Consider the following 23,889-nt stretch of genomic DNA (forward strand, 5'->3'; position numbering starts at 1 on the left):
CACACTATATCACCCCATTACCCTATCACACTATATCACCCCATTACCCTATCACACTATATCACTCCATTACCATATCACACTATATCACCCCATTACCCTATCACACTTTATCACACTATATCACCCCATTACCCTATCACACTTTATCACACTATATCACCCCATTACCCTATCACACTATATCACCCCATTACCCTATCACACTATATCACCCCATTACCCTATTACACTATATCACCCCATTACCCTATCACACTATATCACCCCATTACCCTATCACACTTTATCACACTATATCACCCCATTACCCTATCACACTTTATCACACTATATCACCCCATTACCCTATCACACTATATCACCCCATTACCCTATCACACTATATCACCCCATTACCCTATCACACTATATCACCCCATTACCCTATCACACTATATCACCCCATTACCCTATCACACTATATCACCCCATTACCCTATCACACTTTATCACACTATATCACCCCATTACCCTATCACACTATATCACACTATATCACCCCATTACCCTATCACACTATATCACCCCATTACCCTATCACACTTTATCACACTATATCACCCCATTACCCTATCACACTATATCACACTATATCACCCCATTACCCTATCACACTATATCACCCCATTACCCTATCACACTATATCACCCCATTACCCTATCACACTATATCACCCATTACCCTATCACACTATATCACCCATTACCCTATCACACTATATCACCCATTACCCTATCACACTATATCACCCCATTACCCTATCACACTATATCACCCCATTACCCTATCACACTATATCACCCCATTACCCTATCACACTTTATCACACTATATCACCCCATTACCCTATCACACTATATCACACTATATCACCCCATTACCCTATCACACTATATCACCCCATTACCCTATCACACTTTATCACACTATATCACCCCATTACCCTATCACACTATATCACCCCATTACCCTATCACACTATATCACACTATATCACCCCATTACCCTACCACACTATATCAACCCATTACCCTATCACACTATATCACCCCATTACCCTATCACACTTTATCACACTATATCACCCCATTACCCTACCACACTATATCACCCCATTACCCTATCACACTATATCACCCCATTACCCTATCACACTATATCACCCCATTACCCTATCACACTTTATCACACTATATCACCCCATTACCCTATCACACTATATCACCCCATTACCCTATCACACTATATCACCCCATTACCCTATCACACTATATCACCCCATTACCCTATCACACTATATCACCCCATTACCCTATCACACTATATCACCCCATTCCTGATTTATTTCCCACCTTACTCTCATGGAAACCACTTTGATAGCCCTATAGCGTGTGTCCTAGAACGTGTGGAACCCTAACCTCTGACCTCTTGACTGATACTAAGGTGTTGATATATCCAACCATGACTATGGTTTCATTCATGTTTGCTGGTTGATTTCTGAAGGCCCTAACATTTTTTTAAATGTATTTGTAATCTAGATTTCATAAAGGATTCTTTATCCATCCGAAACAGTATGTCGACAGTATGTCACATTACGTAACCCCATTTCAGAAATAAATATCATAATCCCTTATTCAGCGAATCATTATCATTATGTCGATGTTCCCAGAAAACAGGATTTTAGCAGATTTCCTTGTCTGCGTTTTTTAAAATACTTTTTTTTTATTTACATTACATAATATTTTCTACTTGACCGTTTTCTCCCTCAGCCCATAGGCTAAATTAAAGGGGCTGTTATCAGACAGTGGTCAAAAGATGCTGGTATTTGCCATGAATATTGTGTTTTTTTTTCTCTGACAGGGTGCGAATGCTAAATTTAAACTGAGGTTGGTGGGGCCTGGTCGTGTACTCAGAGTGGTGCCCCAGACGGTCCTCAATGAAGCACAGGTCACCGTCATCGTTGAAGACTCTGCTGCCATCGATTACGAAAAAGGCAAATCCTTAACATACAAGGTATTTCAGACTGTCTTCAGCTGCACTTATGACAGACTGGAATATCAAATATTTGCTCCTAGGAGGGACACTGTAAAATGGATTTGGTTGAACTTTTTTTAAATAAAACGGTGCAGAAATGACTAGGTATTTACACAGTAAGAAATTATAATGGTTCTTATACAGTAATAACCTATGAGTTGCTTAATATAGTATAAGAATAATTGTGACTTAAGTGACCTACAGTAATGCTTACATATATTTTTTATGTTTGGTCCCAGAGGGAATCCAACCCACAATCCTAGGCGTTGCAATCGCCATGTTCATTCCATAATATATATTTTGTTACTTTACTAAAACAGCAGAAATAGCGCTGAGTATTTAATAGATTTGACATGTATTCCTCCTCCTCCCCCCCCCCTCCCAAAAACACAGTTATTAGCAGTGGAGATTGACACCCCTGAGAGGTTCAGTGCGACGGCTGATATTGTGATTCACCTTTTGGACACCAATGACAACACTCCCAGGTTCACCTCAGAGTATTACATCGCACGCATCCCGGAAAACTCCCCTGGAGGCTCCAATGTAGTGTCTGTCACCGTGAGTACATCTGGATTACTCAACTCAAAGGCCACTGCCAGCTAAATATGGTTACGTTAATCTCCCAACAATAATCCACCCGATAGATAAATATTAATGGTTAAGGTTAATTGGAAACTGAAAGGAAGCAGGGTTTTTTTTCAGATTTGTAGGAGTTCCACAAAATGTGATATATTTTTGCCAGGAGAGAGAGAACTAACACCTGTATGATTGACCTGCAAGCATAGTGTCACTGAATGTTGATATGAATTGGTAGAGATAACCTACTTTCTCCGTACAATACTCAACTAACTGTCTTAAGATGAATGCACTTCACTATAAGTCGCTCTAGATAAGATCGTCTGCTCAATGACTAAAATGTAAACAGAAACTGTGTTACCAGATTCATGCCGAAAGAAGTACAAATTAATATTGAAACAACGATGAGAACAATGTTGAAATAAAGGTCATATTGTACTATTATTTATTTTGGCATGAATCTGCTTCCATAGCAGTATTATTATTTATACTGGTATATTACTACTAGTAAATGTTTCGCAGGAATTACAGTTTGGTGAGATGGAAACAATCCCGTTATTGACCTTTACCCTGTGATGTCCTTGTGTGGCCGTGTGCTACTCACCCTCGGGGAATTGGATAGAGCTGAGTAGACAGCCCCTGCCGGGGTGAAATCCCCCTCACATTGTGTATCACCTTATACTCACACTGTTCCAATCAGCTAATGGATAGTCATTGTATGACCTTCTCTCAGGAGATGAGTCCCAATGGACTCCCTACTCAACAAATATTGTCCACAAAAAAATAAGTTGTTAATATTATCAATAAATGGATACATCAATAAATAATACATTAATTATGGATAAATAAAATGTTTGATAAGTGTTTATTGCCGGTGCAATTACATTATTTTTGAAGAGCCCGGAAATTCTCGTGAGCTTGATGTAACTTCTACTGTATCCTCTATGTTCCGTTCCAATATTCTACCAGCATTCTAACTTCTACTGTATCCTCTATGTTCCGTTCCAGTATTCTATCAGCATTCTAACTTCTACTGTATCCTCTATGTTCCGTTCCAGTATTCTACCAGCATTCTAACTTCTACTGTATCCTCTATGTTCCGTTCCAGTATTCTACCAGCATTCTAACTTCTACTGTGTCCTCTATACATTTACATTTACATTTGTTACGTTCCAGTATTCTACCAGCATTCTAACTTCTACTGTATCCTCTATGTTCCGTTCCAGTATTCTACCAGCATTCTAACTTCTACTGTGTCCTCTATGTTCCGTTCCAGTATTCTACCAGCATTCTAACTTCTACTGTATCCTCTATGTTCCGTTCCAGGATTCTACCAGCATTCTAACTTCTACTGTTTCCTCTATGTTCCGTTCCAGTATTTTATCAGCATTCTAAATTCTCTCCTCTAGTCTACTCTATGTTCCGTTCCTGTGTTCTATCAGCATTCTAACTTCTACTGTATCCTCTATGTTCTGTTCCAGTATTCTACCAGCATTCTACCATCATTCTAACTTCTACTGTATCCTCTATGTTCCGTTCCAGTATTCTACCATCATTCTAACTTCTACTGTATCCTCTATGTTCTGTTCCAGTATTCTACCAGCATTCTAACTTCTACTGTATCCTCTATATTCCGTTCCAGTATTCTACCTGCATTCTAACTTCTGCTGTATCCTCTATGTTCCGTTCCAGTATTCTACCAGCATTCTAACTTCTACTGTATCCTCTATGATCCGTTCCAGTATTCTACCAGGATTCTACCAGCATTCTAACTACTACTGTATCCTCTATGTTCCGTTCCAGTATTTTATCAGCATTCTAAATTCTCTCCTCTAGTCTACTCTATGTTCCGTTCCAGTATTTTATCAGCATTCTAAATTCTCTCCTCTAGTCTACTCTATGTTCCGTTCCTGTGTTCTATCAGCATTCTAAATTCTCTCCTCTCGTCTACTCTATGTTCCGTTCCAGTGTTCTAACTCCCCTTTTCTTGGTTGCGTTCCAGGCCAATGATCCAGACTCTGGCCTTTGGGGTGAAGTCAAGTACTCCATCTATGGATCCAGATATGATCTGTAAGTGCAGTAGAGTCCTGCCAACACCAATGATTGTTGGACATGATGATCTTCCTCGGTTGATGTGGAGCCAGTTGAATAGATCAAAATGGGCAAAAAAAAGATCACTTATACAATATCATTATTTGTAACATCTGTGGCTCTGCTGGTAGACTGTAGCTCCTCCCCTTTCCCCTGTACCAGCTTCCTCTAAGATGGCAGCAAGATACTGACTGGTTAATCTCGTAATTGGATTGTAGGGTAAGAAATAGCCTGCCAGGCTTGGATGCCTCATGTAGAGAGTGCCAATTAGCATGTAATGTGACAGCTGGAGCTCTGCTATGGCAAGCAAGGCAGGCAGTACATTGCAAAAAACAAGTGTCAATTTATCTTCCAGTTTTGCTCGCCGTCTTGACACGGGACGTCTAATTCTAAACGTGTGAAAGTTAACAGGTTGCTTTGTATTTGTTAATTTTCACAGGGAATACATTGTGAAAGGAAAATGATTGAAAATGGCTGAATATGGCTGAATGCCTGAATGCCACTTTAACAACATTGGACATACAAAATGTGTACTGGACAAATAATTATCTTTGTGGATAATACAGATAACTTTATCCAGCATCTGGACCACAGGACTTTCTTGACATATTTTTACCACACGTTTTAATCCAAGATTAAACTGTAACTGTCAATATACTACCAATTTACTGCCAATATACTGCTAATATACTGCCAATATACTGCCATACTGTCAATATACTGCCAATATACTGCTGATATACTGCCAATATACTGCCAATATAGTGCCATACTGCCAATATACTGCCAATATAATGCCAATATACTGCCAATATACTGCCATACTGTCAATATACTGCCAATATACTGCTAATATACTGCCAATATACTGCTAATATACTGCCAATATACTGCCATACTGTCAATATACTGCCAATATACTGCTAATATACTGCCAATATACTGCCAATATAGTGCCATACTGTCAATATACTGCCAATATACTACCAATATACTGCCAATATAATGCCAATATACTGCCAATATACTGCCATACTGTCAATATACTACCAATATACTGCCAATATACTGTCATACTGTCATTATACTGCCAATATACTGCTAATATACTGCCAATATAGTGCCATACTGTCAATATACTGCTAATATACTGCTAATATACTGCCAATATACTGCCAATATACTGCCAATATACTGCCAATATACTGCCAATATAGTGCCATACTGTCAATATACTGCCAATATACTGCTAATATAGTGCCAATATACTGCCAATATACTGCCATACTGTCAATATACTGCCATTATACTGCTAATATATTGGCAATATACTGCCAATATAGTGCCATACTGTGAATATACTACCAATATACTCCCAATATACTGCCAATATACTGCCAATATACTACCAATATACTGCCAATATACTGCCATACTGTCAATATACTACCAATATACTCCTAAAATACTGCCAATATACTGCTAATATACTGCTAATATACTGCCATACTGTCAATATACTACCAATATACTCCTAAAATACTGCCAATATACTCCTAAAATACTGCCAATATACTGCTAATATACTGCCAATATGCCACTAAAATTCTGCCAATATAAGGCTATCAAACAGCCATTATACTCCCAATATACTACTAATATACTGCCAATCCACTCTCTGTTGTGTATTCCAGGTTTCTCATCCATCCGTCTTCAGGCATCATCTACACCCAGGCCTGGGCCATTCTGGATGCTGAGGTCAAGTCCAAGTACAACTTCTACGTGAAGGCAGAGGACACAGAGGGAAAGTACAGCCTGGCGGAGGTGTTTGTCACTGTCCTGGACATCAACGACCATGTTCCAGAGTTCGATGACAGCCTTGTGGAGAGGACCATGGTCATTGGTGCACCTGTTAAAGTAGAGGTATGTACAGTAGCTATAAGATAAGATGAGAGTGGCCCCCTGAGTGGCGCAGCGGTCTAAGGCATTGCAGTGCTCGAGGCGTCGCTACTGACCCGGATTCGATCCCGGGCTGTATTACAACCGGCCGTGACCAGGAGTCCCATAGAGCAGCGCACAATTGGCCCGGCGTCGTCCGGATTAGGGGGGGGGGGGCCTTACTTGCCTCATCGTGCTCTAGCTACTCCTTGCGCAGGCCGGGCGCCTGCAGGCTGACCTCGGTCATGAAGTTGAACGGTGTTTCCTCCGGCTGGCTTCCGGGTTAAGCGGGCGGGTGTTAAGACGTGCGGTTTGGCGGGTCATGTTTTGCGGGACGCATGACTCGACCTTCGCCTCTACAGAGCCCGTTGGGGAGTTGCAGCGATGAGACAAGATCGAAATTGGGGAGAAAAAGGGGGTAAATTATAGATCCCCAAAGGAGGTACAGTGTGGTGTGTAGAGGTGTTCCCTAGAGGTTCACTGGCCATCGGTCCAGTTTGGTCCGAGTAAACACTGTATGAATCGTTACAACCCTAAATACACTGTATGAATCGTTACAACCCTAGTAAACACTGTATGAATCGTTACAACCCTAGTATACACTGTATGAATCGTTACAACCCTAGTAAACACTGTATGAATCGTTACAACCCTAGTAAACACTGTATGAATCGTTACAACCCTAGTAAATACTGTATGAATCGTTACAACCCTAGTAAACACTGTATGAATCGTTACAACCCTAGTAAATACTGTATGAATCGTTACAACCCTAGTAAACACTGTATGAATCGTTACAACCCTAGTAAACACTGTATGAATCATTACAACCCTAGTAAATACTGTATGAATCGTTACAACCCTAGTAAACACTGTATGAATTGTTACAACCCTAGTATACACTGTATGAATCATTACAACCCTAGTAAACACTGTATGAATCGTTACATCCCTAGTAAACACTGTATGAATCGTTACAACCCTAGTAAACACTGTATGAATCGTTACATCCCTAGTAAACACTGTATGAATCGTTACAACCCTAGTATACACTGTATGAATCGTTACAACCCTAGTAAACACTGTATGAATCATTGCAACCCTAGTAAACACTGTATGAATCAATACAACACTAGTAAACACTGTATGAATCGTTACAACCCTAGTAAACACTGTATGAATCATTATGACCCTAGTAAACTGTATGAATCATTACAACACTAGTTAACACTGTATGAATCGTTACAACCCTAGTAAACACTGTATGAATCGTTACAACCCTAAATACACTGTATGAATCAATACAACACTAGTAAACACTGTATGAATCGTTACGACTGTTGGATGATAATTCCCTGAAATGTTAAATGTATCCAGAACCGCTTCAGTGTATATATACAGTATATATTTAAGTCATGTGTTGGGTTTTGCCGATTTTTCCTTGTTTCATTCAGGCAATAGATGCCGATGCAGGGTCGCCCAATAACGTCATTGAGTATTCCATCATGCAAGCTGAGCCGGACAACATTTTCGACATCAACGCAGAGACTGGAGAGATCAACCTGAAGTCGTACATCAAGTCCATGGAGATCGTGCAGAACATCACCAAGCAGAAGGACTGCAGGTGGTCTCTGGTGGTCCAAGCCCGGGACCGAGGGTCTCCATCCTTCAGCACTACCGCCGTGGTCAACATCGACATCACTGAGGCGGTAGGTTGAATGTTTCCTGACCCTAACCCTAACTCTAACCCTTAACCTAACTCTAACCTTAACCTAACTCTAACCTTAACCTAACTCTAACCTTAACCTAACCTGAACATAACTCTAACCTTAACCTAACTCTAACCTTAACCTAACCCTAACCCTAACCTAACCTGAACATAACTCTAACCTTAACCTAACCTTAATATAACTCAAAACTTAACCTAACCTAACTCTAACCTTAACATAACCCTAACCCTAACTCTAACCTTAACCTAACTCTAACCTTAACATAACCCTAACCATAACCTAACTCTAACCTTAACCTAACCTGAACATAACTCTAACCTTAACCTAACCTTAATATAACTCAAAACTTAACCTAACCTAACTCGAACCCTAACCTTAACCTAACCCTGACCATAACCTCACTCTAACCTTAACCTAACCTTAACCTAACTCTAACCTTAACCAAACCCTAACCATAACATAACTCTAACCTTAACCTAACCTTAACCTAACTCTAACCTTAACCTAACTCTAACCTTAACCAAACCCTAACCATAACATAACTCTAACCTTAACCTAACTCTAACCTTAACCAAACCCTAACCATAACATAACTCTAACCTTAACCTAACCTTAACCTAACTCTACCCTTAACCTAACTCTAACCTTAACATAACTCTAACCTTAACCTAACTCTAACCTTAACATAACTCTAACCTCAACCTAACCTTAACATAACTCTAACCTTAACCTAACCTTAACATAACTCTAACCTCAACCTAACCTGAACCTAACTCCAACCTTAGCCTAACTCTAACCTTAACATAACCCTAACCATAACCTAACTCTAACCTTAACATAACTCTAACCCTAACCTAACTCTAACCATAACCTAACTCTAACCTTAACCTAACTCTAACCTTAACCTAACTCTAACCTAACTCTAACCTTAACCTAACTCTAACCTTAACATAACTCTAACCATAACCTAACTCTAACCTTAACCTAACTCTAACCTTAACCTAACTCTAACCCTAACCTAATTCTAACCTTAACCTAACTCTAACCTTAACATAACTCTAACCATAACCTAACCTTAACATAACTCTAACCTCAACCTAACCTTAACCTAACTCTAACCTTAACCTAACTCTAACCTTAACCTAACTCTAACCTTAACCTAACCCTAACCCTAACCTAACCTGAACATAACTCTAACCTTAACCTAACCTTAATATAACTCAAAACTTAACCTAACCTAACTCTAACCTTAACATAACCCTAACCCTAACTCTAACCTTAACCTAACTCTAACCTTAACATAACCCTAACCATAACCTAACTCTAACCTTAACCTAACCTGAACATAACTCTAACCTTAACCTAACCTTAATATAACTCAAAACTTAACCTAACCTAACTCGAACCCTAACCTTAACCTAACCCTGACCATAACCTCACTCTAACCTTAACCTAACCTTAACCTAACTCGAACCTTAACCAAACCCTAACCATAACATAACTCTAACCTTAACCTAACCTTAACCTAACTCTACCCTTAACCTAACTCTAACCTTAACATAACTCTAACCTTAACCTAACTCTAACCTTAACCTAACTCTAACCTTAACCTAACTCTAACCTTAACCTCACTCTAACCTTAACCTAACCTTAACCTAACTCTACCCTTAACCTAACTCTAACCTTAACCTAACTCTAACCTTAACCTAACTCTAACCTTAACATAACTCTAACCTCAACCTAACCTTAACATAACTCTAACCTTAACCTAACCTGAACATAACTCTAACCTCAACCTAACCTTAACCTAACTCCAACCTTAACCTAAACTAACTAACTACCTTAACATAACCTAACCTAACCTAACTCTAACCTTAACATAACTCTAACCCTAACCTAACTCTAACCATAACCTAACTCTAACCTTAACCTAACTCTAACCTTAACCTAACTCTAACCTAACTCTAACCTTAACCTAACTCTAACCTTAACCTAACTCTAACCATAACCTAACTCTAACCTTAACCTAACTCCAACCTTAGCCTAACTCTAACCTTAACATAACTCTAACCCTAACCTAACTCTAACCTTAACCTAACTCTAACCCTAACCTAACTCTAACCATAACCTAACTCTAACCTTAACCTAACTCTAACCTTAACCTAACTCTAACCTAACTCTAACCTTAACCTAACTCTAACCTTAACATAACTCTAACCATAACCTAACTCTAACCTTAACCTAACTCTAACCTTAACCTAACTCTAACCCTAACCTAATTCTAACCTTATCCTAACTCTAACCTTAACATAACTCTAACCTTAACCTAACCTTAACATAACTCTAACCATAACCTAACCTTAACCTAACTCTAACCTTAACCTAACTCTAACCTAACTCTAACCTTAACCTAACTCTAACCTTAACATAACTCTAACCTTAACATAACTCTAACCCTAACCTAACTCTAACCATAACCTAACCTTAACCTAACTCTAACCTTAACCTAACTCTAACCTAACTCTAACCTTAACCTAACTCTAACCTTAACATAACTCTAACCTTAACATAACTCTAACCCTAACCATAACCTAACTCTAACCTTAACCTAACTCTAACCTTAACCCTAACCTTAACCTAACCCTAACCTAGCTCTAACCGTATAGTTATAACCCTAACCCTAATCTAACCCTAATGCTGACCCAATGTTCCCTATAAGCTGCAGCTCCCCATGACTGCCACTTAGAAATATCAGTGTCTGGTGGGCCCAGAGAGCAAATCAAGTGCACTATAAACCTACCGCTGGCCAATCGGATGGCTCAGATGACCGTGTCTGGTGGGCCCAGAGAGCAAATCAAGTGCACTATAAACCTACCGCTGGCCTATCGGATGTCTCAGATGACCATGTCTGGTGGGCCCGGAGAGCAAATCAAGTGCACTATAAACCTACCGCTGGCCAATCGGATGTCTCAGATGACCGTGTCTGGTGGGCCCGGAGAGCAAATCAAGTGCACTATAAACCTACCGCTGGCCTATCGGATGTCTCAGATGACCGTGTCTGGTGGGCCCGGAGAGCAAATCAAGTGCACTATAAACCTACCGCTGGCCAATCGGATGTCTCAGATGACCGTGTCTGGTGGGCCCGGAGAGCAAATCAAGTGCACTATAAACCTACCGCTGGCCAATCGGATGTCTCAGATGACCGTGTCTGGTGCGCCCGGAGAGCAAATCAAGTGCACTTGAATAAGCTAAGTAGCCAATAGGCAGAGGGGAGCATAACGTGTCTGACTCTGTAATAATGCTATGGGAATAATAATGCATTTTATTTTGTAAAGTGGTATTTTGCATCGAACAACACAACAACATTTTCAGTCACCTCCGTGTCTGAAGGACACGTGGATAAACAGGTTAATGTCAAGCCCTGCATGTTTTCAGGGGGAATGTAGGCTTACATTGAACACCACACATTGGCAGCTACTGTAGGCTGAATGACAGAACAGCTATTTCCATGTTAACATATTATGGGATGCATTTTCTCCATAGTTTTTGATGGTAGGCCACTTTGGTAGGCCCTACATCATGATCAAATAGCCACAGCTGCCTACTTGACAGCCTCAGTGTTTACAGGACATGCGCGCTGGAAGTTGCACAGAAGTTTCACAACGCTCAAGTTTGAGCTCAGCAGACCTGAAATTAGCTCTGGGTCAATTTATTTTTTTTACCATAGCTGACTAACGGCTGCCTTCCAACCTTAACTAACCCAAACCCTTACCATAGCCTTCCAACCTTAACTAACCCTTACCATAGTGAACAACTAACCCTTACCATAGCCTTCATCACTGGGTTCTAACCTTAACTAACCCAAACCCTTACCATAGTAACCTTAACTAACCCAAACCCTACCATAGCCTTCCAACCTTAACTAACCCAAACCCTTTAAACCTTCCAACCTTAACTAACCCAAACCCTTACCATAGCCTTACCTAACCCTTACCTTCACTAACCCAAACCCTTACCATAGCCTTCCAACCTTAACAAACCCTTACCATAGCCTTCCAACCTTAACAAACCCTTACCATAGCCGTCTAACCTTAACTAACCCAAACCCTTACCATAGCCTTCTAACCTTAACTAACCCTTATTATAGCCTTCCAACCTTAACTAACCCAAACCCTTACCATAGCCTTCCAACCTTAACTAACCCAAACCCTTACCATAGCCTTCCAACCTTAACTAACCCAAACCCTTACCATAGCCTTCCAACCTTAACTAACCCAAACCTTTACCATAGCCTTCCAACCTTCACTAACCCTTATTATAGCCTTCTGACCTTAACAAACCCTTACCATAGCCTTCCAACCTTCACTAACCCTTACCATAGCCTTCCAACCTTAACTAACCCAAACCCTTACCATAGCCTTCCAACCTTAACCCAAACCCTTAACCATAGCCTTCCAAACTAACCCTTAACTTCCAACCTTAACTAAAAACCCTTACCATAGCCTTCCAACCTTAACTAACCCAAACCCTTAATAGCCTTCCAACCTTAACTAACCCAAACCCTTACCATAGCCTTCCAACCCCAAACCCTTACCATAGCCTTCCAACCTTAACTAACCCAAACCCTTACCATAGCCTTCCAACCTTAACTAACCCAAACCCTTACCATAGCCTTCCAACCTTAACTAACCCAAACCCTTACCATAGCCTTCCAACCTTAACTAACCCAAACCCTTACCATAGCCTACTTTAATCAGTTTACTATACTACACTAACAACTATACTGAGGTAACAAACGTGAAGTCATTTAATTTCAGGCCCAGTGTCTATTTGAGCTCCTTTGTCAGAAGAACAGAATAATCTCTCACATCAACCAGAGAGACCCAGTAGCTGTCAATGCAGTGCTTTGTGTGAACCTGTCACAGGAACTTAATCCTCATCAGAAACATGCTAGTGAACAGATGGAACAGGCAGTTCTGATGAGCCCACCGGGCAGGGCACCATGTAGGGAATAGGTTGTAATTTGGGTCACATCCTAAGCCTCGATGATCAACAGTCACAGCAGGCTGGGATGAATGGATCAGCGTCACACGCGTACATCGTAATATCACACAGTGGGGAGAACAAGTATTTGATACACTGCCGATTGTGCAGGTTTTCCTACTTACAAAGCATGTAGAGGTCTGTAATTTTTTTAATCATAGGTACACTTCAACTGTGAGAGACGGAATCTAAAACAAACACCCAGAGAATCACATTGTACGATTTTTAAGTAATTCATTTGCATTTTATTGCATGACATAAGTATTTGATCACCTACCAACCAGTAAGAATTCTGGCTCTCACAGACCTGTTAGTTTTTCTTTAAGAAGCCTCCTGTTCTCCACTCATTACCTGTATTAACTGCACCTGTTTGAACTCGTTACCTGTATAAAAGACACCTGTCCACACACTCAATCAAACAGACTCCAACCTCTCCACAATGGCCAAGACCAGAGAGCTGTGTAAGGACATCAGGGTCAAATTGTAGACACAAGGCTGCACAAGGCTAGGATGGGCTACAGGACAATAGACAAGCAACTTTGTGAGAAGGCAACAACTGTTGGCGCAATTATTAGAAAATGAAAGAAGTTCAAGATGACGGTCAATCACCCTCGGTCTGGAGCTCCATGCAAGATCTCACCTCGTGGGGCATCAATGATCATCAGGAAGGTGAGGGATCAGCCCAGAACTACACGGCAGGACCTGGTCAATGACCTGAAGAGAGCTGGGACCACAGTCTCAAAGAAAACCATTAGTAACACACTATGCCGTCATGGATTAAAATCCTGCAGCGCACGCAAGGTCCCCCTGCTCAAGCCAACGCATGTCCAGGCCCGTCTGAAGTTTGCCAATGACCATCTGGATGATCCAGGGGAGGAATGGGAGAAGGTCATGTGGTCTGATGAGACAAAAATAGAGCTTTTTGGTCTAAACTCCACTCGCCGTGTTTGGAGGAAGAAGAAGTATGAGTACAACCCCAAGAATACCATCCCAACCGTGAAGCATGGAGGTGGAAACATCATTCTTTGGGGATGCTTTTCTGCGAAGGGGACAGGACGACTGCACCGTATTGAGGGGAGGATGCATGGGGCCATGTATCTCGAGATCTTGGCCAACAACCTCCTTCCCTCAGTAAGAGCATTGAAGATGGGTCGTGGCTGGGTCTTCCAGCATGACAACGACCCGAAACACAGAGCCAGGGCAACTAAGGAGTGGCTCCGTAAGAAGCATCTCAAGGTCCTGGAGTGGCCTAGCCAGTCTCCAGACCTGAACCCAATAGAAAATCTTTGGAGGGAGCTGAAAGTCTGTATTGCCCCGAAACCTGAAGGATCTGGAGAAGGTCTGCATGGAGGAGTGGGCCAAAATCCCTGCTGCAGTGTGTGCAAACCTGGTCAAGAACTACAGGAAACGTATGATCTCTGTAATTGCAAACAAAGTTTTCTGTACCAAATATTAAGTTCTGCTTTTCTTATGTATCAAATACTTATGTTATGCAATAAAATGCTAATTAATTACTTAAAAGTCATACAATGTGATTTTCTGGATTTTTGTTTTTAGATTCCATCTCTCACAGTTGAAGTGTACCTATGATACAAATTACAGACCTCTACATGCTCCTCTGTCAGTACTGTTATAGAGATGTAGTCTGTCTGGGGCTCCTCTGTCAGTACTGTTATAGAGATGTAGTCTGTCTGGGGCTCCTCTGTCAGTACTGTTATAGAGATGTAATCTGTCTGGAGCTCCTCTGTCAGTACTGTTATAGAGATGTAGTCTGTCTGGAGCTCCTCTGTCAGTACTGTTATAGAGACGTAGTCTGTCTGGGGCTCCTCTGTCAGTACTGTTATAGAGATGTAGTCTGTCTGGGGCTCCTCTGTCAGTACTGTTATAGAGATGTAGTCTGTCTGGAGCTCCTCTGTCAGTACTTGCATCATCCATGTCTGACCTCTGACCTCAATGCTTGTCTGCATGCTTTGGACCCTAAATGGTGAATGTTTAAAATATTTGATAATTTAGTCCCGTGAATAAAAGTATTTCTCTTTGTGCTTTTTTACAGACTCAAGTCAATGGGCCTATGGCAGACTTTTTACTGCAAAGTAGGGACAACCCAATGAAGGCCCTTGGCATGGTCGCTGGTGTCATCAGCATATTGGTAGGGGTCACTGTCTTGATCTCCACGGCTACGTTCTTGCGCAACACCAACTCCAACAGGATAATGCCGGCACGTCGCATCGTCATCAGACGGAGACCGCCAACGGACCGCAAGCCGTGGGCTTTTAACCTACCGTTCCGTGGGAGCGGAAATGACTCGTCAAACAAGTTCATTGTAGGCGACCAGGAAGCAGGGAGTGTCAACGTAAACCTCAACAACAAAGGCGGCCCCCGGTGCTCCAGGTCAAAACCCAAGCCTACGCCCCCTAGAGCTCCCTGCCTGCCCCCTCCATCCTGCCCTCCTCCGTCCTCCAACCCCAGGCCCAGTGAGAGACCCCGGCACTGGGCAGCAGTGCCCACCGTCTCTGGGGGCCTGACCTCCACTGGTTCCAGGAGATCCAGCCAGAGCAGGGAGATCAACATCAGGTCTGACACTTCTAGGATCCCCGTCAGCTCAGCCCTGGTCTCTGAACTCAAAATGAGACTAGAGCAGAAAATCATTGAGAGCAACTCAAGCTATTATTAAATCTGATTGTTGTAGTGTGTTTTCACTCTAACCAATCTGTCAGTAAATTGTCTCGACTTCTGAAGGTTACTCAGTCCTAGGATTGTAAAACTGCAAATGTAAAGGAAGGTTGAGGACAGCAGGTTCATTTCCTTTAAAATGTTATTGACGACACAATTTCAAAGCAAGTCCTTTGTCAAAGCAATGTTGCAACACATTTTATTGAACCTATTTAATCCAACCACTTCTACATGTGTTCTTAAAGATGTTAACATCACGTTGGATACTTGGGCCCTGGTCCAGAATAGTGCAGTATTTAGGGTATAGGGTGCCTCTTGGGACGCTCTGTCATCCATCATTAGAAATACCTAGACATGTTTCTGCGCTGCCATCTTGAAGATCATGTAATGGGATCCTTGTTAGATAAGTCGTTGCATTGCTGCCATCTTGAAGATCATGTCATGGGATCCTTGTTAGATAAGTCGTTGCATTGCTGCCATCTTGAGGGAAACAACATGTTAACAAGAATGTCCGAGGGGAACTACTGAGCCATGTCTGAGGGAAGGATTACTGAGTATACAGAACTGAACGTGTGTTCCTGACATTTCCTGAAAAGTTGTAGTTTATTTGCTTAAGATCATGCAATGTTTTCATTAATAGTGCTATAATATAGAATACGGATTAATGTGTAATATGTTGCCTGGCAAATGTACTCACTTTGACTTGTGCATCAAAGTGATAAAGCAGCAAACGGTATATAAGACTATAAGCTATAAAATATGAGATATTCTTGACAGGATAAATGCCGTTGCTTTTAAACATGAAGTGCTCATAGACCTCTGAAGTGGCATTCTTTTTAAAAGTTTTATTTTTGTTTTCTTTAGTGTTTCAATCAACCAACAAAACACATTCCACATTCACAGATGTGACAGACTTAAAAAAAAAATAATAATAACTGACAAAAATAATTTAAAAAAACTGTAAAAAATAAAAAACTTGCAGCAACTCTATCAAGGTTCTTGTTAGCTATTTCCAACCTTAGCTGACGAGGAGAAAATCATTTGTTTTAACAGCACCTTACACAACATGTATCTGCTCATTTCCCCTAATCACCCCATTTACATGTCCAATTTGAAATATCGTTGAGTAGTGGAGACCAGAGTCTATCAAACTTGGTTCTGTCTCTTGCAGAGGTCATAAGTGAGCTTTTCAAGAAGAAGAAAGTCAACAATCTCGTCCATCCACATTTTAAATGTAGGAGAAGTATTAGTGTCACGACATTCTAATGGTGTTGGTTGTATTTTGAAATAGAGACTTAGAAGATTCTGAAGCTCTTGTTTCAAATCACTTGCTTTTTCTTCTTAAATGCTTTTGCATTTCTAAAGGGTAATATTTTAATTGGGTGGATTACTGTTGGATTACTGTTGGATTGGTGTTGGATGGGTGTTGGGTTGGTGTTGGATGGGTGGTGGTTTGGTATTGGATTGGTTACTGGATTGGTATTGGATTGGTTACTGGATTGGTTACTGGATTGGTTACTGGATTGGTATTGGATTGGTTACTGGATTGGTTATTGGATTGGTATTGGATTGGTTACTGGATTGGTTACTGGATTGGTTACTGGATTGGTTACTGGATTGGTATTGGATTGGTATTGGATTGGTGGTGGATTGGTGTTGTATTGGTTGGCGGATTGGTGTTGAATTGGTGTTGGATTGGTGGCGGATTGGTGTTGGATTGGTGGTGGATTGGTGTTGGATTGCTCATTTAACTGAAGGGATCTTATTGTTGCTTCAGTCAATAAACTGTAGAAATCAGTCACCCTAGATTAGGCAGATTAGCTAATAATTTCTTACACGTGAGTCAATATAATCACTCTTTCTCAAAATTGGCCATGAACTTGGTCAGAAATTTGAAGAATTCACTTCCACGCTGTGTACAGTATGTACACACTTTATGAAAATGTTTTGGATACATAATGATCAAATATATTCTGTGTATGTACTGTATGTATGCTGTGTAACACTTGCCTGTCCCTTTAGGTGAAAACTTTATATTGTCTTTCTATTTATCATTTTGAATAAATATTTGAAAAATAATTATATCGTGTGGGGATCTAGTTTGTTCTTATAAACTAGATTTAAGTTTCAGAAAACGATAAAACTAAAACTAGAACTAGACAAAATATGTTTGTGGGAGTGAGATAGCAAACGGACTGGACGGTTATTTTCTCATTTACACATCTTGGGAAAAAAAACAATCAATGACTCCTCCATCATTAACACAAAGGAAAAACATAACGATGTATTGAAAAAGTAACCGAGAAAAACAAATTGGTACAATTTAAGGCCATGTGGCAAACAATAATGCAGGTACTACAGTAGGGATGGAGGAGTGACCAGGCAGGTACTAGAGATGGAGGAGTGACCAGGCAGGTACTAGGGATGGAGGAGTGACCAGGCAGGTACTAGGGATGGAGGAGTGACCAGGCAGGTACTAGGGATGGAGGAGTGACCAGGCAGGTACTAGGGATGGAGGAGTGACCAGGCAGGTACTAGAGATGGAGGAGTGACCATGCAGGTACTAGGGATGGAGGAGTGACCAGGCAGGTACTACAGTAGGGATGGAGGAGTGACCAGGCAGGTACTAGAGATGGAGGAGTGACCAGACAGGTACTAGAGATGGAGGAGTGACCAGGCAGGTACTACGGATGGAGGAGTGACGAGGCAGGTACTAGAGATGGAGGAGTGACCAGGCAGGTACTAGGGATGGAGGAGTGACCAGGCAGGTACTAGAGATAGTGGAGTGACCAGGCAGGTACTACAGTAGGGATGGAGGAGTGACCAGGCAGGCACTAGGGATGGAGGAGTGACCAGGCAAGTACTACAGTAGGGATGGAGGAGTGACCAGGCAGGTACTACAGTAGGGATGGAGGAGTAACCAGGCAGATGGAGGAGTGACCAGGCTAGGGATGGGGACTGACCAGGCAGGTAGGGATGGAGGAGTGACCAGGCAGGTACTAGGGATGGAGGAGTGACCAGGCAGGTACTAGGGATGGGGAAGTGACCAGGCAGGTACTAGGGATGGAGGAGTGACCAGGCAGGTACTAGGGATGGAGGAGTGACCAGGCAGGTACTAAAGTAGGGATGGAGGAGTGACCAGGCAGGTACTACAGTAGGGATGGAGGAGTGACCAGACAGGTACTAGGGATGGAGGAGTGACCAGGCAGGTACTAGGGATGGGGAAGTGACCAGGCAGGTCTGGGCAGAGGATATATAGTCGTTGTTTGTCTGCTTTGAATGTTTTAAAAAATTAGAATGAGAAGAAAAAAAATGTTATTTTGTGTGCTGCAGTAAATGATGAATAAAGTAAATAAAATAAATGTTTATGTGTCGATGGGTATAATACTGTACGTCATTATTCAGTTCAAGCACACAAAGTCTGGGATTCAATCAAAGGTGTGTTGTCGACAAACTCACCTGTCAGTTCAGTAGTCAAACTCACCTGTCAGTTCAGTAGTCAAACCCACCTGTCAGTTCAGTAGTCAAACCCACCTGTCAGTTCAGTAGTCAAACTCACCTGTCAGTTCAGTAGTCAAACTCACCTGTCAGTTCAGTAGTCAAACCCACCTGTCAGTTCAGTAGTCAAACCCACCTGTCAGTTCAGTAGTCAAACTCACCTGTCAGTTCAGTAGTCAAACTCACCTGTCAGTTCAGTAGTCAAACCCACCTGTCAGTTCAGTAGTCAAACTCACCTGTCAGTTCAGTAGTCAAACCCACCTGTCAGTTCAGTAGTCAAACCCACCTGTCAGTTCAGTAGTCAAACCCACCTGTCAGTTCAGTAGTCAAACTCACCTGTCAGTTCAGTAGTCAAACTCACCTGTCAGTTCAAACTCACCTGTCAGTTCAGTAGTCAAACTCACCTGTCAGTTCAGTAGTCAAACTCACCTGTCAGTTCAGTAGTCAAACTCACCTGTCAGTTCAGTAGTCAAACTCACCTGTCAGTTCAGTAGTCAAACTCACCTGTCAGTTCAGTAGTCAAACCCACCTGTCAGTTCAGTAGTCAAACTCACCTGTCAGTTCAGTAGTCAAACTCACCTGTCAGTTCAGTAGTCAAACTCACCTGTCAGTTCAGTAGTCAAACTCACCTGTCAGTTCACCTGTCAGTTCAGTAGTCAAGGGATACCTGTCAGTTCAGTAGTCAAACTCACCTGTCAGTTCAGTAGTCAAACTCACCTGTCAGTTCAGTAGGTGAGGGATACCTGAGTTCAGTAGTCTAGGGATACCTGTCAGTTCAGTAGTCTAGGGATACCTGTCAGTTCAGTAGGTGAGGGATACCTGTCAGTTCAGTAGTCTAGGGATACCTGTCAGTTCAGTAGGCTAGGGATACCTATCAGTTCAGTAGGTGAGGGATACCTGTCAGTTCAGTAGACCAGGGATACCTGTCAGTTCAGTAGTCTAGGGATACCTGTCAGTTCAGTAGTCTAGGGATACCTGTCAGTTCAGTGACTAGGGATACCTGCCAGTTCAGTAGGTGAGGATACCTGTCAGCTCAGTAGACTAGGGATACCTGTCAGTTCAGTAGACTAGGGATACCTGTCAGTTCAGTAGACTAGGGATACCTGTCAGTTCAGTAGTCTAGGGATACCTGTCAGTTCAGTAGACTAGGGATACCTGTCAGTTCAGTAGGTGAGGGATACCTGTCAGTTCAGTAGGTGAGGGATACCTGTCAGTTCAGTAGGTGAGGGATACCTGTCAGTTCAGTAGGTGAGGGATACCTGTCAGTTCAGTAGACTAGGGATACTTGTCAGTTCAGTAGTCTAGGGATACCTGTCAGTTCAGTAGACTAGGGATACCTGTCAGTTCAGTAGGTGAGGGATACCTGTCAGTTCAGTAGACTAGGGATACCTGTCAGTTCAGTAGACCAGGGATACCTGTCAGTTCAGTAGTCTAGGGATACTTGTCAGTTCAGTAGGTGAGGGATACCTGTCAGTTCAGTAGGCTAGGGATACCTGTCAGTTCAGTAGGTGAGGGATACCTGTCAGTTCAGTATTCTAGGGATACCTGTCAGTTCAGTAGACTAGGGATACCTGTCAGTTCAGTAGACTAGGGATACCTGTCAGTTCAGTAGACTAGGGATACCTGTCAGTTCAGTAGACCAGGGATACCTGTCAGTTCAGTAGGTGAGGGATACCTGTCAGTTCAGTAGACTAGGGATACCTGTCAGTTCAGTAGGTGAGGGATACCTGTCAGTTCAGTAGACTAGGGATACCTGTCAGTTCAGTAGGTGAGGGATACCTGTCAGTTCAGTAGGTGAGGGATCCCTGTCAGTTCAGTAGGTGAGGGATACCTGCATATTCTCTTCCGATTCCGGGAATCTTCCAACTGGGATATCTGGAAAATCGAAACTTTTTGGAAAAGTTACCGGCATTGTTAACTTAATAAAGTGAAAAGTATGATGATACAAATCACAGAAGTAGAATATCTTCTACTCCACAATAAATGTGAATTTATTGAAGACTATACAGGTTTGGATCACATTGGCATGTGAAAGACAGATATTTTAGATCATTGTTGAATGCAAAAGTACATTCAATTCAATTTAAGAGTAGACTATTTACCCTCTAATGTGACAGATAATGTCTATTTTATATAAAGTACCAGTCAAAAGTTTGGACACACCTACTCATTCAAGGGTATTTTTTTTACATTTTTTTTTTTTTACAATTTGTTACACTGTAGAACAATAGTGAAGACATCACAACTATGAAATAACACATATGGAATCATGTAGTAACGAAAAGAATGTTAAACAAATCAAAATATATTTTATATTTGAGATTCTTCAAAGTAGCCACCCTTTGCCTTGATGACAGCTTTGCACACTCTTGGCATTCTCTCAACCAGCTTCATGGGGTAGTCACCTGACTTGCATTTTAATTAACAGGTGTGCCTTGTTAAAAGTTCATTTGTGGAATTTCTTTCTTTCTTAATGCGTTTGAGCAAGTCCATATTATGGCAAGAACAGCTCAAATAAGCAAAGAGAAGCGACAGTACGTCATTACTTCAAAACTGAAAATGTCCAGAACTTTGAAAGTTTCGTTAAGTGCAGTCGGAAATACCATCAAGCGCTATGATGAAACTGTCTCTCATGAGGACCGCCACAGGAATAGAAGACCCAGAGTTACCTCTGCTGCAGAGGATAAGTTCATTAGAGTTAACTGGCTCTCATGAGGACCGCCACAGGAATGGAAGACCCAGAGTTACCTCTGCTGCAGAGGATAAGTTCATTTGAGTTACCAGCCTCAGAAATTGCAGCCCAAATAAATGCTTCACAGAGTTCAAGTAACAGACACATCTCAACATTAACTGTTCAGAGGAGACTGTGAATCAGGCCTTCATGGTCGAATTGTGGCATAGAACACCTTACTAAAGGACACCAATAAGAAGAAGAGACTTGCTTGGGCCAAGAAACATCTGCAATGAACATTAGACCAGTGGAAATCTGTCTGATGAGTCCAAATTTGAGATTGTTGGTTCAACCGCCGTGTCTTTGTGAGACACAGAGTAGGTGAATGGATGATCTCTGCATGTGTGGTTCCCACCGTGAAGCATGGAGGAGGAGGTGTGATAGTGTGGGGGTGCTCGGTCTATGATTTATTTAGAATTCAAGGCACACTTAACCAGCATGGCTACCACAGCATTCTGCAGCAATACGCCATCCCATCTGGTTTGCACTTAGTGGGACAATAATTTGTTTATCAACAGGACAATGACCCAACACATCCACAGGCTGTGTAAGGGCCATTTGACCAAGAAGGAGAGTGATGGAGTGCTGCATCAGATGACCTGGCCTCCATAATCACCAAACCTCAACTCAAATGAGATGGTTTGGGATGAGTTGGACCGCAGAGTGAAGGAAAAGCAGCCAAGATGTGGGAACTCCTTAAGCATTCCAGGTGAAGCTGCTTGAGAGAATGCCAGGAGTGTGCAAAGCTGTCATCAAGGCAAAGGGTGGCTACTTTGAAGAATCTAAAATCTTTTTTTATTTGTTTCACACTTTTTTGGTTACAACATGATGTTTTATTTCATAGTTTTAACGTCTTCACTATTATTCTACAATGTGGAAAAAAGTTTTAAAAAAAACAAAAAAAAAACCCTTGAATGAGTAGATATGTCCAAACTTTTGATTGGTACTGTATAAAAAATAGATATCAGAAAGGATAATCTAATGCAGTCACTCAGAGAAGATCTCATGTTGCCTATTCTCTCTGAGAGACATGGTTAAGGTCTAAGTAGAACCCTACTCTCTCCGAGAGACATGGTTAAGATCTAAGTAGAACCCTATTCTCACTGAGATACATGGTTAAGATCTTAGTATAGAACCCTATTCTCTCAGAGAGACATGGTTTATATCTAAGTATAGAACCATATTCTCTCTGAGAGACATGGTTAAGGTCTAAGTATAGAACCCTATTCTCTCAGAGAGACATGGTTTTTATCTAAGTATAGAACCATATTCTCTCTGAGACATGGTTAAGGTCTAACTATATAGCCCTATTCTCACTGAGAGACATGGTTAAGATCTAACTATAGAACCCTATTCTCACTGAGAGACATGGTTAAGATCTAACTATATAGCCCTATTCTCACTGAGAGACATGGTTAAGATCTAACTATATAGCCCTATTCGCACTGAGAGACATGGTTAAGATCTAACTATATAGCCCTATTCTCACTGAGAGACATGGTTAAGATCTAACTATATAGCCCTATTCTCAC

General features: G+C 41.5%; 1 pseudogene; it reads left to right on the forward strand.

Moving 5' to 3' along the window:
- Positions 1 to 17,570, forward strand: part of LOC135524876 (cadherin-related family member 1-like) — a 36,464-nt pseudogene extending 18,894 nt beyond the window's left edge.
- Positions 17,571 to 23,889: the final 6,319 nt, after the last annotated feature.

The sequence above is a fragment of the Oncorhynchus masou genome, chromosome 31 (genome assembly GCF_036934945.1).
Source record: "Oncorhynchus masou masou isolate Uvic2021 chromosome 31, UVic_Omas_1.1, whole genome shotgun sequence".
Taxonomy (NCBI): domain Eukaryota; kingdom Metazoa; phylum Chordata; class Actinopteri; order Salmoniformes; family Salmonidae; genus Oncorhynchus; species Oncorhynchus masou.